Consider the following 15,626-nt stretch of genomic DNA (forward strand, 5'->3'; position numbering starts at 1 on the left):
CTCCAATGGTTAATGTGCAGGGATGACGGGTTGTTTATGCTGTTAATTACAAACATTTATTAATTCAGTTTCTTTTCATTATTATTAATTATTAATTGAAGATCTATTCAGTATCAGTGAGCTGCATTAGTGCAACCAGTATCAGTGTCAGTGCAACCAGTGTTAATTAACACTGACACTGGTGCCACTAATGCAGCAGAAAGGGGTTAATTAACTGCCACTGGTTGGTCATTAATGCATCAGTGACCAGTGGCAATACATTAACCCCCTCATGCTGCATAATACAAATACCATGGGTAATTAACCTTGCCTACTATTTTAAAAATAATTGGGGGGAAAAAAGTCATTTTCGGTTTCGGTGCTCTTTCAGCCCCCCCAGTGCTCTTTTAGCCTTCCCTGCTCTTAGCCCCCTCCGTGCTCTTATTCTGGCTCCCCCAGTGCTCCCCACCCCCCTGTGCTCCCTGGCTCCCCCCTCAGTGATTTCCTGTCCCCCCCCCAGACAGTGCTCTCCACTCCCCTGCACCTTCCAACCCCCCTGCAATGCTTTCCAAACCCCCCCCCCCTTAATTCTCTCTATTCCCCCTCCCATGCCCTTCAGCTCCTCCAGTGCTCTCTGCTTCCCCTGTGCTCTCCGGCCCCCCTAGTGCTCTTCTATCTTCTATCATGTCCGCAGTCTCTGACCATCTCCTGTATCATGTCCACAGTCTCTGACCATCTCCTGTATCATGTCCGCAGTCTCTGACCATCTCTTCTACCATGTCCGCAGTCTCTGACCATCTCTTCTACCATGTCCGCAGTCTCTGACCATCTCTTCTACCATGTCTGCAGCCTTTGACCATCTCCTGTACCATGTCCGCAGCCTTTGAAAATCTCCTGTACCATGTCCGCAGCCTTTGACCACCTCCTGTACCATGTCCACAGCCTTTGACCACCTCCTGTACCATGTCCACAGCCTTTGACCACCTCCTGTACCATGTCCACAGCCTTTGACCACCTCCTGTACCATGTTCACAGCCTTTGACCACCTCCCGTACCATGTCCACAGCCTTTGACCACCTCCTGTACCATGTTCACAGCCTTTGACCACCTCCTGTACCATGTCCGCAGCCTTTGACCACCTCCTGTATCATGTCCGCAGCCTCTAACCACCTCCTGTACCATGTCCACAGCCTTTGAAAATCTCCTGTACCATATCCGCATCCCCTGACCACCTCCTGTAACATGTCCACAGCCTTTCAAAATCTCCTGCACCATGTCCACAGCCTTTGAAAATCTCCTGTACCATGTCCGCATCCTCTGACCACCTCCTGTATCATGTCTGCAGCCTCTAACCACCTCCTGTAACATGTCCACAGCCTTTGACCACCTCCTGTACCATGTCCACAGCCTTTGACCACCTCCTGTACCATGTCCACAGCCTTTGACCACCTCCTGTACCATGTCCACAGCCTCTGACCACCTCCTGTACCATGTCCACAGCCTCCAACCATCTTTTCTATCATGTCCATAATCTCTGACCATCTCTTGTCTTTTATCATGTCTGGAGAGGAGTCAAAAGTGGGAGTGCTGTCGGGATGGGGATCACAGGAGAAGTCAGACATGTGTGGACTGGGGAGAGGAGACTACAGGATAAAACCAGAGCATGGTGCACCTAAGAGGAGGTCAGTGACAGTGCTGCCCGGCCAGTCTGAGGGGGGTCACTGATGTAAGGGGGCACTGTTATAAAGGTTCCTCATTATATCAGGACCCCCCCTCCCTTCCTTAGTGCATTCTCTCTGTGGAAAGTGGTCTCTGGTCACCAGAGTCCCCCCTACATCAGAGTTCTCAGCTTTTTCACCCGTGCGCCTGAAGTGACACCTGCTCCCAGCTGCGGCAGTGGTGCTTCCATCTCATCCACTGTAAAACAAGGGACCATTTTGAGTCGCGCTGTAGCCAGAAACGAAGCCCTAACTGCAGAGGTACTGTACACTACAAAGATTGTCATTTATTTTAGTGAAAATATGCTGGGTGTGACATGGATTTTCTTCTTATTTAACATGTATACATAGACATTTCATGAAACTTTAGGTCATGAATATTTACGTAAAGTCATGGAATTTTCTTGGTAAAAATGTGTATGAACCCTGTTTAATGCTATCGGAGGAATCGGTTTGGAGTATTTGGAATCGGTGCCTGTTTTGATGCATGGCGTCTGATATATCTACTTGCCTTACTGACCCCCTATAACTGAAGGGGTCCACGTTATCTGGTAAGCATATATACACTCTGGGTGTTCTGGTGGAGGTGTATATTGCTACCAAGTGTTACTTACCATCTATACTTGGATATCCATTGGCACTTATCACTTTATGGACTAATTGATTCCATGCACATATATGGACAATTTGCAGTGATTTTGCACAATATTTGGAATTAATCCTAGTTTTATTTATATGAATTCATTATACATAATATTGCTTTTACATGTTATATTTGTTTATATTGACACAATTTTTGTGCACAATAGGGTTTTAGTTGAGTGCAATCTTTTATTTAGCAATAACTTTTAATTTGGTCCACATTTACCCTTTTGTTCTATCAGTATGATATCTAATAAATCTGCCATGAAGGTACTCACCCGATGGTAAATGGTTCCTACTATACTTGCCCACCTCCACCCTTCACACTCCCCATTATGCTTCCTCCCTTTCCTGGCCAGCCAGGCTGAATGCTCAGATTCAGGGTCTGACATTGATTTATAGGGGGGGGGGGGTTTACAGTATTTTTATTTTGCCCAGAGACTCTTAGACGTACATCTCAAGGATCAGAACATTCAGGGGTATGTGAGATGATTACGGCCACACACACCTACACAGGTTGAACTGGATGGACTATTGTCTTTATTCAACCTCACCTACTATGTAACTAGGTAACTATGAGTTCCCTTAAGACCCTAACGATAACTTGAAAAAGACAAATATTGCTCCTATTTAAGAGCTTCACTTTCTATGAAACAATTTCAGGACTCTAGTGGTCAGTAACCAGCTCTTCCAAGCAGTCACAGTTTCTCATTATTGTACAGAGAATATTGTTTGTGGGTCTAGTTCTTTAAATCCCTTTGAAGAATAATTAAAACCCAGGATGTTTTACTGACAGTGCCAATTAAGTATCACACAAGTCGTGGCAGACTGTTCCAATTAGCAAGAAGAAGTTCACCTATCTATCCTATCTATCACCTAGCTACCCATATATGCAAACACTGATCACATCTGTAGGGATTCTTGTGAAAATCAGACATTTTGCTGACACCCATATTGTATTCTGTACAGTTTGAGTGTATTATGCAACTAGTCTCTGCTTCAGGATAGACAGCAGAAGTAATCTATCATGGTGGCTACATTACAAATGAGCACCCACACAAAAAAAATGAAAGGAAAGTTGTCTTTATGTTAATATACATTCTTCTTTAAAGTGTTTTTTCAAGTTAATGTTTTTTTTTTTTTCTAATTTTTTTTTTTAGAAAATGTTACAAGACTGTCCATCAATGAAACTGCAGGTAATCCAGTATAATTTAGAAATGCTGTGATGGTGGAGTGCCAGTTTTCCTAGAGGCAGAAGAGCATTAAGCACCTCTGTTGTTATGCTTATCTTCTGAGGGTCCCTTCCTTATGGGGGAATCAATTGCGCTTCTATTTATTCCCTCTGGCTTTCTCTTGTCGCCAAGCATACAATACTCAAAAACCACCCAGCCGCGCTTAGTTGTTACTCTACTAAAACACTCAAAATCCACTCAAACTTAGCTGCTGTCATAAGACATAACATGTCTCAAAAATGTCAACTCGGATAGCCCACAATCAAGGCAGACAGTGCTATAACAAATGTAAAATAACTAACTTAATTACCTGTCCGCCCATATAGCCCATTCTTATGTCTTCAAGGGGAAGAACGGTCTTAGAAGTTCCAAATCCAAGGAGGATTGGCCACAACTTTGGTCCACATTTACCTCTTGTTCTATCAGTATGATATCTACTGAATCTGCTATGAAGCTACTCGCCCAATGGTACATGGTTCCTACCAGACTTGCCCCACTCCACCCTTCACACTCCCTATTGTGCATCCTCCCTCTCCCGGCAAACCAGGCTGCATTCTCGGATTCAGGGTCTGGCATAAATGTATAGGGTGGGGGGGGGGGGGGGTGGGTGCTCACAATTTTTTTTGTTGCCCAGGGTCCCCCTTAAGTTTGTTCCAGACCCTAAGAACAACATAAAAAAGACAAATACTGCTCCAATTTTAGAGCTTCACTTCCTATGAGACAATTTCATGACTTTAGTGGTCAGAAACCAGCTCTCCCAAGCAGTCACAGGTTCTTATTATTGTACAGAGAAAATTGTTTGTGTATCTAGCTCTTTACACCCCTATGAAGAATAATGAAAACCCAGGATGTTTTACTGACAGTGTTAGATAAGTATCACACAAAATGTGGCAGACTGGTCCTTTTAAAATGAGCAACAAGTTCACCCGTCTATTGCTACCTATATAATGCAAACACTGATCAAATCTGTAAAGATTCTTGTGAAAATCAGACGTTTGCTAACACTCATATTGTATTCTCTACAATATGTGTGTATTATGCAACTAATTTCTGCTTCAGGATAATCAGCAATATGTGTTTATTATGTATACTATGTGTTAATATACATTCTTCTTTAGGCCCCTTTCACGCAGTCCGTCCGTGCGTTTATCTCAGAGGGGGATCGAGCCGCCGATCCCCTGCTGAGCAGGCGGGTGACAGCTGTGTCTCCGTGCTGTGCGTGGAGACACAGCTGTCAGTTTCCCATACATCCCTATAGGGGAATCGGATGGGAACGGACCGTCTGTCCGTTCTCATCCGATCCGATCCTCTGGACGGATGCAAAATAGGGTTTCCATCCATCCAGATTTGACGGATCGGATGTCAGCGGACATGTCTCCGCTGACATCCGATGCCCCATAGGGATACATGGGGGGGACCGTTCAAATCTGCCACAAAAACGGACAGGCGGATCTGAACGGTCTGTCTGTGTGAAAGGGACCTTAAAGTGTTTTTTCAAGATAGTAGTTTTTTTTTTTATTTTAGAAAATGTTAGAGAACTGTCTAACAATCATGTTACAGGTAAACCAATATACAAACCCGATTCCAAAAAAGTTGGGGCACTATAAAATGTGAATGAATGTGAATAAAAACAGAATGCAATGATGTGGAAGTTTCAAATTTCAATATTTTATTCAGAATACATCATAGATGACATATCAAATGTTTAAACTGAGAAAATGTTTTATTTTAAGGGAAAAATAAGTTGATTTTAAATTTTATGGCATCAACACATCTCAAAAATGTTGGGACAAGGCCATGTTTACCACTGTGTGGCATCCCCTCTTCTTTTTAGAACAGTCTGCAAACGTCTGGGGACCGAGGAGACAAGTTGCTCAAGTTTATGAATAAGAATATTCTCCCATTCTTGTTTAATACAGGCTTCTAGTTGCTCAACTGTCTTAGGTCTTCTTTGTCGCATCTTCCTCTTTATGATGCGCCAAATGTTTTCTATAGGTGAAAGATCTGGACTGCAAGCTGGCCATTTCCGTACCCGGATCCTTCTTCTACGCAGCCATGATGTTGTAATTGATGCAGTATGTGGTCTGGCATTGCCATGTTGGAAAATGCAAGGTCTTCCCTGAAAGAGAGGACATCCGGATGGGAGCATATGTTGTTCTAGAACTTGGATATACTTTTCAGCATTGATGGTGCCTTTCCAGATGTGTAAGCTGGCCATGCCACACACACTCATGCAACCCCATACCATCAGAGATGTAGGCTTCTGAACTGAGCGCTGATAACAACTGTTGCTGTGGGGTACCGCTGGATGTGCTATGCCTGTTCCTCCAAAATACTGTGCTGGGCTCTCCATCACACCAGGCTCCCACCGAAAAGTGGAGTTTGTGTGTGGGCTGTCATGTGGGGCTCTCTGGATTCCCATCTGGTCACTTCCTTCCGGTCAGCGGGGTAATGCTGCATAGCTGGATGTTAACAGTGCCATGGCATGCTTAGGATCACATGCGTGTGCAGGCAGTAGCACCGACATGTTTCGCCCACAAGCCACATGGGCTTCTTCAGGGTACAGTGAGTGTGTGTTTGGCACATTGATTTGTTTAATAGTGGGGGGCACCTCTATTTTTGTTTTTTAGGTGAGTTGATGCTCCTTGTCAGGAAGACATTAGGGTCATCAAAATCCTGCCTGTGTTTTTAACTTCATTTTTTGATCTATCTAAATTTCTTGACATTACCTATAATTTTATTTTCTTGATGTTTATAGATTTTAAACAGATTGTGAAATTAACCAACTGCTCAGTACCTCGGGTACCAAACAATGGAGGATTGGTGTGTGTTTATTTTGACAACTATTACTGCAAACCAATGTGTAATCAGGTATTTTACTTTATTAATATTATCTTTAGTGCTGTCAAAAATGGTTATTTCTCTTACGTCCTCCGACAGTTGCCGCCACTTCATATTCATCACTAATGGGGGTTATTGACCTTTGCTCCGCAGGAGTAGCTAGGCAACAAAATAGTTAATATCAAAGCTTTTAGCATATCCCACCCCTAGGGGGTGATCCCCTCAGTCAATACCTCCCTGCTTCCTGCATTCCCAACTCAGTTTCTAATGCCTAGCTTAGGAGTAGGCTGGCTGTTCCTGTGCTGGGGCTCTCAGTCTCAGCTTCTTTTCTCTTTTTGATTTTATTTGGAGTTTTTTTCTCTTTCTTTTACTTAGCTGTTTATTTTCAGCATTAGTTAGCTTCTTCTGATGACGATGATCGTGCGGAGCTGGGTCTTGGACTGGCCACCCTGGATCCCAGGGCTCAGGGCCAGGGGCTTCCCAGCCTGCCATTGAGCGTTCAGCACAGGTTTCCCTGGCACATTGAACGACCCATCCCTGTTCGCTGCAGGGATGCTATCTGTGAGGTGGCTACCTCACTGGACGCCATTGCGGTTTCGCACCGCAGTTCCACTGCGTCACGGCTGCGACACTCCCTGTCCTCAGTACAGCGGTTTGGTCGCTGGAGCAGGCTCCCCACGCCATCCGGACTGGTAAGTGTATCTCTATGTGGGGACCTGTCTATTGGGTGTCAGTCTGGGACTGTGGGACCCTGCATGTCTGTGTGGCTGCTGAGCTCCCTGTCAGTTCCTGTGTGGAATTACTGCCTGTGTGTGGGCTGCGAGGGGGGGGGGGCTCTCCTGCTCTGCTGAGTGCATACATGAAGCAGTCTGAGTTTGGACATGCTGTGCGGCGATCGCTGCGGCGACCCGCCATTTTTTTGCGGCAGAAATGTGGTGGCCGGTCCTGTGTGGTAAGGCGCAGCGTTTTGGCGCCAACCGCCGCCATTTTGGCGGCGATCGATCAGGCCACATGTCGGCGCCATTTTCTATTTGCCTATCAAGTCCTCAGCCGAGCGGCCATGTTTGTGTAGCCTTACATAGGCTTTACAGGGGCGGTCAGTCATTGCATCACTTCCTTTTGCTCTGGGACAGCGATCGGTGGCAGCAGCCTGTGTGATCTCTCCAGGTTTTTACCTTTCCATTTTCCTGTATTCCTTGCCCAGTGTTCTTATCCCTGTGGGGGTCGGTGTATTCAGTGGGTGCGGTGGGCTACGCTCGCCGCGATCTTAAAGGGGCAGTACTCCTTTTTTCCTAATACTACTGGGGCATGGATTCTCAGGATTTCAAGTTTCCTCCCGCCTTGGTGGGGGGCCAAGGGGCTGCTGCTTCCCCCGAGGGGGCGGATCTGGCTGCTATTGTGGCAAATTTGGCTGCTCAGGTGCAGATGCTGGTGGCTGATCGATCCACAAAACGGCCCAGAGTGTCTATTTCCTCTGATTCAGAGGGCGATGGGGCTGCTATGGCTGGAGTGCCCTTCTCAGGGTCTCACTCATCTCTAGACCTTGTGGGGTCTGAGGGGGAGGCTGAGGTGGAAGGGGTTGATAATTCTCCCCCTGGCTCGTCTGAAGAGCTTGCACTCATGGATGAGTTGGTTGCTTCTATCAAGCAAATGCTGCATTTGCAGGATGAACCATGTCCTCCTGTTTTGATGTCCTCTTATGGGACGCAAAGGAAACGCAAAACATCGCAGGTTTTTCCTTGCTCTACGGAATTTCAGCGCGCGGTTGATGAGCAATGGCGCAATTTAAAGAAGCCTTTTGCTGTGCCGAGTAGGTTCAAGCTTCGTTATCCATTTACACCCGCCACTGATGAGCGCTGGTGTGTGCCGCCTCAGATGGATCATGCAGTGGCGAATTTAAATAAATCCACTGCGATCCCTGCTGAGGATACTCCGGTGTTCCGGGACCCGACGGACAGGAGATTGGAGTCTCTGGCCCGTCATTCTTATACGGTTGCTGGCTCTATGCTGAAGCCTATTTTTGCTTCCATTATGGCAGCCCAGGCTATTGCGGATTGGACGCAGGTGCTCAGGCGCACCCTGGTGGCTGACTCTGCCCCGCCGACAACTTTGGCTATGGTGGATCAGATTCATCAGGGTGTCATGTATTTGTGTGATGCGGACTTGGATTTGGTCCCTTTTGGCTGCGCGTCTTTCAAGTGTGGCGGTATTGAACCGTCGCCTGATATGGCTGAAATGTTGGTCTGTTGACAAAAAGACAAATACTGCTCCAATTTTAGAGCTTCACTTCCTATGAGACAATTTCATGACTTTAGTGGTCAGAAACCAGCTCTCGCAAGCAGTCACAGGTTCTTATTATTGTACAGAGAAAATTGTTTGTGTATCTAGCTCTTTACACCCCTATGAAGAATAATGAAAACCCAGGATGTTTTACTGACAGTGTTAGATAAGTATCACACAAAATGTGGCAGACTGGTCCTTTTAAAATGAGCAACAAGTTCACCCATCTATTGCTACCTATATAATGCAAACACTGATCAAATCTGTAAAGATTCTTGTGAAAATCAGACGTTTGCTAACACTCATATTGTATTCTCTACAATATGTGTGTATTATGCAACTAATTTCTGCTTCAGGATAATCAGCAATATGTGTTTATTATGTATACTATGTGTTAATATACATTCTTCTTTAGGCCCCTTTCAAACAGTCCGTCCGTGCGTTTATCTCAGCGGGGGATCGAGCCGCCGATCCCCTGCTGAGCAGGCGGGTGACAGCTGTGTCTCCGTGCTGTGCGTGGAGACACAGCTGTCAGTTTCCCATACATCCCTATAGGGGAATCGGATGGGAACGGACCGTCTGTCCGTTCTCATCCGATCCTCTGGACGGATGCAAAATAGGGTTTCCATCCATCCAGATTTGACGGATCGGATGTCAGCGGACATGTCTCCTCTGACATCCGATGCCCCATAGGAATACATGGGGGGGACCGTTCAAATCTGCCACAAAAACGGACAGGCGGATCTGAACGGTCAGTCTGTGTGAAAGGGACCCGACGGACAGGAGATTGGAGTCTCTGGCCCGTCATTCTTATACGGTTGCTGGCTCTATGCTGAAGCCTATTTTTGCTTCCATTATGGCAGCCCAGGCTATTGCGGATTGGACGCAGGTGCTCAGGCGCACCCTGGTGGCTGACTCTGCCCCGCCGACAACTTTGGCTATGGTGGATCAGATTCATCAGGGTGTCATGTATTTGTGTGATGCGGACTTGGATTTGGTCCCTTTGGCTGCGCGTCTTTCAAGTGTGGCGGTATTGAACCGTCGCCTGATATGGCTGAAATGTTGGTCTGTTGACCAATCTTCTCGCAAGACTTTAGCTAACTTGCCCTACGCGGGATCTCGCCTTTTTGGCGAATCTTTGGATACTCTGATAAAGGGTATTTCTGGGGGTAAGAGCACTCTCTTGCCCCAAACTCACAAGAATAAGTTTGTTTGTGGTAAGAAGAATACCTCGTTTAGACCCTCTTAGGGGTCCTTTCGTGCCTTTCGGTCGCACTATAAGGGCAAGCCCTTCAAGGGCCAAGGTTCCCAGAAGAAGCCGTGGACGGGTAAGCAGATGTCCGGCCAGTCCGGGTCCGCTGCCCATAACAATACGGCCTGAAGGGACGCCCTCACCCAGTTCTGGGGCGGGGGGACGTTTGCTCGGTTTTCTTCAACCCTGGCTGGACCGCATTCGGGACAGGTGGGTTCAGGAAATCGTTCGATCTGGTTACAAGATCGAGTTTCTCTCTCGGCCGGCGGGCAGATTTTTCCCCTCAAACCTTCAGCTGACTCCGGAGCGCTTGCGGGATCTGCACCTGGCGGTGCGGGCCCAGGGAGTGGTGGTTCCGGTGCCTCTTCGGGACAGATTTCGGGGGTTCTATTCCAATCTGTTCACTGTGCCCAGAAAGGAGGGCAAGGTACGTCCGATTCTGGACTTGAAAGCTCTGAACCACTTTGTGCGGGTTCGAAAATTTTGCATGGAATCCCTGCGCTCGGTGGTGGCTGCCCTGGTTCCGGGGGAATTCATGGCCTCCATCGATTTGAAGGATGCGTATCTTCACATTCCAATTTTCGAGGGTCACCAGAGGTACCTTCGATTCGCCATTGCGGAGGATCACTACTAATTTGTGGCGTTACCCTTCGGTCTTGCTTCGGCTCCGCGGGTTTTCACCAAGGTGCTTGCGCCGGTCCTGGCTTTACTGAGAGCCCAGGGCATCTCTGTCTTGAGGTATCTGGACGATATCTTGATTCGGTCTGCGACCAGTCAGGGCCTGGTGAACGACCTGTTCATCACGATGCAGACTCTGCAGGAGTTCGGTTGGACGATAAATTTCCCAAAGTCAACGTTGTGTCCGTCCGTTCGTCTTCCCTACCTGGGGATGATACTGGACTCTGTTCAAGCGAAGGTCTTCCTGCCGGAAGACAAGCTCCGGACACTTCAGGACGAGGTCAGGTCCCTCAGGAACAATCAGTGCTCGTCACTCCGGACGTGTATGAGGTGTCTGGGATTGATGGTCTCGGCTTTCGAGGCGATTCCCTTCGCCCAGTTTCATACACGGGATCTTCAGGCGGAGGTCCTGGCCAAGTGGGACGGGCGTCCGCAATCTCTGGATCTGCGGATTTCGTTGAGCCGCCTCACCCGAAGGGGTCTTTTGTGGTGGCTCCAGTCCCCGGCGGTGTCGGGGGGCAGGTCTTTTCGTCCTTTGTCGTGGACGGTGATCACCACGGATGCCAGCCTGTCGGGCTGGGGTGGTGTCCTGGGCGTTCTGTCCGCCCAGGGAACTTGGTCGGGGGAGGAATCCTCTCTTCCGATCAACATTCTGGAATTGCGAGCAATACATCTCTGCCTTCTGCGTTGGACGGACAGGCTTCAAGGCTGTCCGGTTCGGGTGCAGACGGACAATGCCACAGCGGTGGCCTACATCAACCACCAAGGGGGCACCAGGAGTGCCCGAGCGGCTCGGAAAGTAGCCGACATTCTGTCTTGGGCCGAGACGCACGTCCCGGCGATAACGGCAGTTCACATTCCGGGAGTGGAGAACTGGCAGGCGGATTATCTGAGTCGCCAGACCCTGGACCAGGGAGAATGGTCCCTTCACCCGGATGTCTTTCAGATGCTGTGCGCGAAGTGGGGGTCCCCAGATGTGGACCTGTTCATGTCTCGTCTAAACAACAAGGTGGAAAGGTTCGTAGCAAGGACGCGCGATCCTCGGGCAGACGCCTCAGACGCGTTAGTGACGTCCTGGAGTCAGTATCGTCTGATGTATGCCTTCCCACCGATTCAGCTGCTGTCCAGGTTCCTTCGCAGGTTGGCCTTGGAACCGCGCACGGTGATTCTGGTGGCACCGGACTGGCCTCGCCTGTCTTGGTACGCAGACCTCGTGAATCTGGCGGTCGACGCTCTGTGGCGTCTGCCTCTTCGAGAAGATCTCCTGTCTCAAGGACCGATCTTCCATCCTGCTTTAGTCGCTGGCTTTAACGGCCTGGCTGTTGAAAGCCAGGTCCTGAAGGATAGGGGTCTCTCCCCTGCGGTCATTCCCACTTTGATCAAGGCTAGAAAAGCCTCTTCGGGGAAGATTTACTACCGTACTTGGAAGGCGTATTTTGCCTGGTGTGAGTCCAGGGGGTATTCCCCTCGCTCGTACTCGGTATCGAGAGTGTTGGCTTTCCTCCAAACTGGAGTGGACCAGCGTTTGGCGTTGGCCACGATTAAGGGTCAGATTTCTGCGCTGGCCGTTCTTTTTCAACGCCCTGTGGCGTCTAATTCTTTGGTTAGCACCTTTGTTCAAGGGGTGCGTCACTTGGCTCCTCCTCGGAGGAATCCTTTACCTCCATGGGACTTGTTCTGTCCGTATTGCAACATGCTCCCTTTGAGAAGATCAGGGAGATCTCGTTGTCTCTCTTGTCTAAGAAGGTTGCCTTTTTGGTGGCAATCACTTCGGCTCGCAGGGTATCGGAGCTGGCGGCCTTGTCCTGCAGCTCTCCCTACTTGGTGATTCACCTGGATAAGGTGGTCTTACGACCTAACCCTTCTTTTCTTCCGAAGAGGATCTCGAAATTTCACCTCAATGAGGACATTGTCTTGCCTTCGCTTTGCGCGAAGCCTAAGCATCCAAAGGAGGTGGCGTTGCATTCCTTGGATGTTGTTCGGGCGATCAGGGTTTACCAGTCATCGACGAAATCCTTTCGCAAGTCGGATTCTCTATTTGTCCTTCCAGAGGGTCCTTGGAAGGGCATGGCAGCGTCAGCTGCGACCATCGCCAAATGGATCAGACAGACCATTGTGCAAGCCTATGCTTTGAAGGGGAAGGTTCCTCCTTTCCCTGTGAAGGTGCACTCTACCAGGTCTCTGAGTACGTCTTGGGCCTATCGTCATCAGGCCTCTGTGGCCCAGGTGTGTAAGGCGGCGACTTGGTCGTCCGTTCACACCTTCTCAAAATTCTACAAGGTGGATGTTCAGGCATCGGCGGATGCTTCCTTTGGCCGCAAAGTTCTTAGTGCGGCAGTGCCTTAGGGCCCCTTGTTTTTGGGTCCTTGGCTGTTGGGATGTCTTTATCCCTAGGTTACTTGTTTTCCTGGGTCGTTGCTCCTGTTGAGCACGTTTTTTTTTCCTGTTGCCCAGTTGGTTCTCTTACCTTGATAAGGTTCCTTTCTCTGATGTGGGTACTGCGTTGCTTTAGGCGCGGCTGCTTTTTTTCCCACCCCTAATGTCTACACTGCTATGGGACGTCCCCATTAGTGATGAATATGAAGTGGCGGCGACTGTCGGAGGACGTAAGAGAAAACGGAAATTTTGTAAGATCTTACCTGTAAAATTCCTTCCTCTGAGTTCTCCGACAGTCGCCGCCCCCGCCCCTCTTTTGGGGTTTGTTTATGTACTCTACTGCTATGCTACTGAAACTGAGTTGGGAATGCAGGAAGCAGGGAGGTATTGACTGAGGGGACCACCCCCTAGGGGTGGGATATGCTAAAAGCTTTGATATTCACTGTTTTGTTGCCTAGCTACTCCTGCGGAGAAAAGGTCAATAACCCCCATTAGTGATGAATATGAAGTGGCGGCGACTGTCGGAGGACTCAGAGAAAGGAATTTTACAGGTAAAAATTCTGTTTTTGAATATTTCTTATACAAGACATCATTTTCTGTCTTTTAGTTCACATATTTTGTTGTCATTCTGTTACAATTTTCAGGATTGTATTTACAACACAGATACAGTATTTCCTATGCAGGTTCGTCTTCTAGTGGCTATCTGTATTTTAGATGGTGTGTTGCTGATAGTTTTGAGATTAAAATAACAGGATAAGCCATCTATAACAGTGTAAATTTGCTGTCCCCTCAAAATAACTCAACACACAACCATGAATGTCTAAACCCCTTGCAACAAAAGTGAGTACTAAGTGAAAATGTCTAAATTGGGCCCAATTAGCCATTTTTCCTCCCCGGTGTCATGTGACTTGTTAGAGTTACAAGGCCTCAGGTGTGAATGGGGAGCAGGTGTGTTATATTTGATGTTATCGTTCTAACTCTCTCATACTGGGCATAGGAAGTTCAACATGGCACCTCATGGCAAAGAACTCTCTGAGGATCCAAAAAAAATGAATTGTTTCTCTACATAAAGATAGCCTAGGCTATAAGAAGATTGTAATGACCCTGAAACTGAGCTGCAGCACGGCGGCCAAGACCATACAACGGTTTTACAGGACAGGTTCCACGCAGAACAGGCCTCACCATGGTCGATCAACGAAGTTTAATGCATGTGCTCAGGGTCATATCCAGAGAGTGTCTTTGGGAATTAGACTTATGAGTGCTGCCAACATTGCTGAAGAGGTTAAGGGGGTGGGGGTGTCAGCCTGTCAGTGCTCAGACCATACGCCGCACACTGCATCAAATTGGTCAGCATTGCTGTCGTCTCAGAAGGAAGCCTCTTCTAAAGATAATGCACAAAAAAGCCCGCAAAGAGTTTGCTGAAGGCAAGCAGAGTAAGGATATGGATAACTGGAACCATGTCCTGTGGTCTGATGAGACCATAATAAATGTATTTGGTTCAGATGGTGTCAAGTGTGTGTGGTGGCAACCAGGTGAGGAGTACAAAGACAAGTGTGTCTTGCCTACAGTCAAGCATGGTGGTGTAAGTGTCATTATCTGGGGCTGCATGAGTGCTGCCAGAACTGGGGAGCTACAGTTCATTGCAGGAACCATGAATGCCAACATGTACAGTGACATACTAAAGCAGAGCATGATCCCCTCCCTTCAGAGACTGGGCCGCAGGGCAGTATTCCAACATAACAACCCCAAAAACACCTCCAAGACAATCCCTGCTTTGCTAAAGAAGCTGAGGGTAAAGGTGATAGAATGGCCAAGCATGTCTCCAGACCTAAACCCTATTGAGCATCTGTGTGGCATCCTCAAACAGAAGGCGGAGGAGCGCAAGGTCTCTAACATCCACCAGCTTCAGTGATATCGTCATGGAGGAGTGGAAGAGGACTCCAGTAGTGACCTGTGATGCTTTGTTGAACTCTATGCCCAAGAGGGTGAAGGCAGTGCTGGAAAATAATGGTGGCCAAACAAAATATTGACACTTTGGTCCCAATTTGGACATGTTCACTTAGGAATTTACTCACTTTTGTTGCCAACGGTTTCGACATCAATGGCTGTGTGTTGTTATTTTGAGGGGACAGCAAATTTACACTGTTATACAAGCTGTGCACTCACTACTTTACATTGTAGCAAAGCGTCATTTCTTCAGTGTTGTCACATGAAAAGATATGATAAAATATTTACAAAAATGTTAGGGGTGTACTCTTTTGTGAGATACTGTATGTAAGCATCATCCACTATTATTTTGTTTATTGTAAGGTGCTGTTTTTCTCATTTTATTTATGCATGTCAGAGCCATCTTTACATTTTTAATTTAGCTAACAAACTTTCTGTAGCTGTGATGTGGGGTGGGGCTATATAAATCTCAGGATCAGATAGAGAGAAATAAAAATAATTTGACAGGTAAACCAGCTTCCATATATGTGTTTCAACTGTTTGTTAGGCTTTTTTTTTTCCCTAGAGCTCCAATAATATTCGCTAATACATTTTTGACACATTAAAAACATCTTTTTTCTTTTAATATTTAGTGTATAAACCCCAAAATAGTGGAGAAGTTTTGTCTTTGTGTAATTTACA

The 15,626-nt window shown here is 47.4% G+C and overlaps 1 long non-coding RNA gene across 2 annotated transcripts in view; it reads left to right on the forward strand.

The window, feature by feature from the left end:
* Window positions 1-6,318: 6,318 nt before the first annotated feature.
* Window positions 6,319-15,626, forward strand: part of LOC309543696 — a 188,501-nt gene continuing 179,193 nt past the window's right edge. The window contains exon 1 of one of the 2 annotated variants that reach the window (XR_014224805.1): window positions 6,319-6,442. This is a non-coding gene — a long non-coding RNA (uncharacterized lncRNA). The remainder of the gene's footprint in view (window positions 6,443-15,626) is intronic. The other variant, XR_014224806.1, reaches the window with a different exon arrangement.

Source organism: Pelophylax lessonae (assembly GCF_965119305.1).
Source record: "Pelophylax lessonae genome assembly, contig: HAP1_SCAFFOLD_319, whole genome shotgun sequence".
NCBI classification, from domain to species: Eukaryota; Metazoa; Chordata; class Amphibia; order Anura; family Ranidae; genus Pelophylax; species Pelophylax lessonae.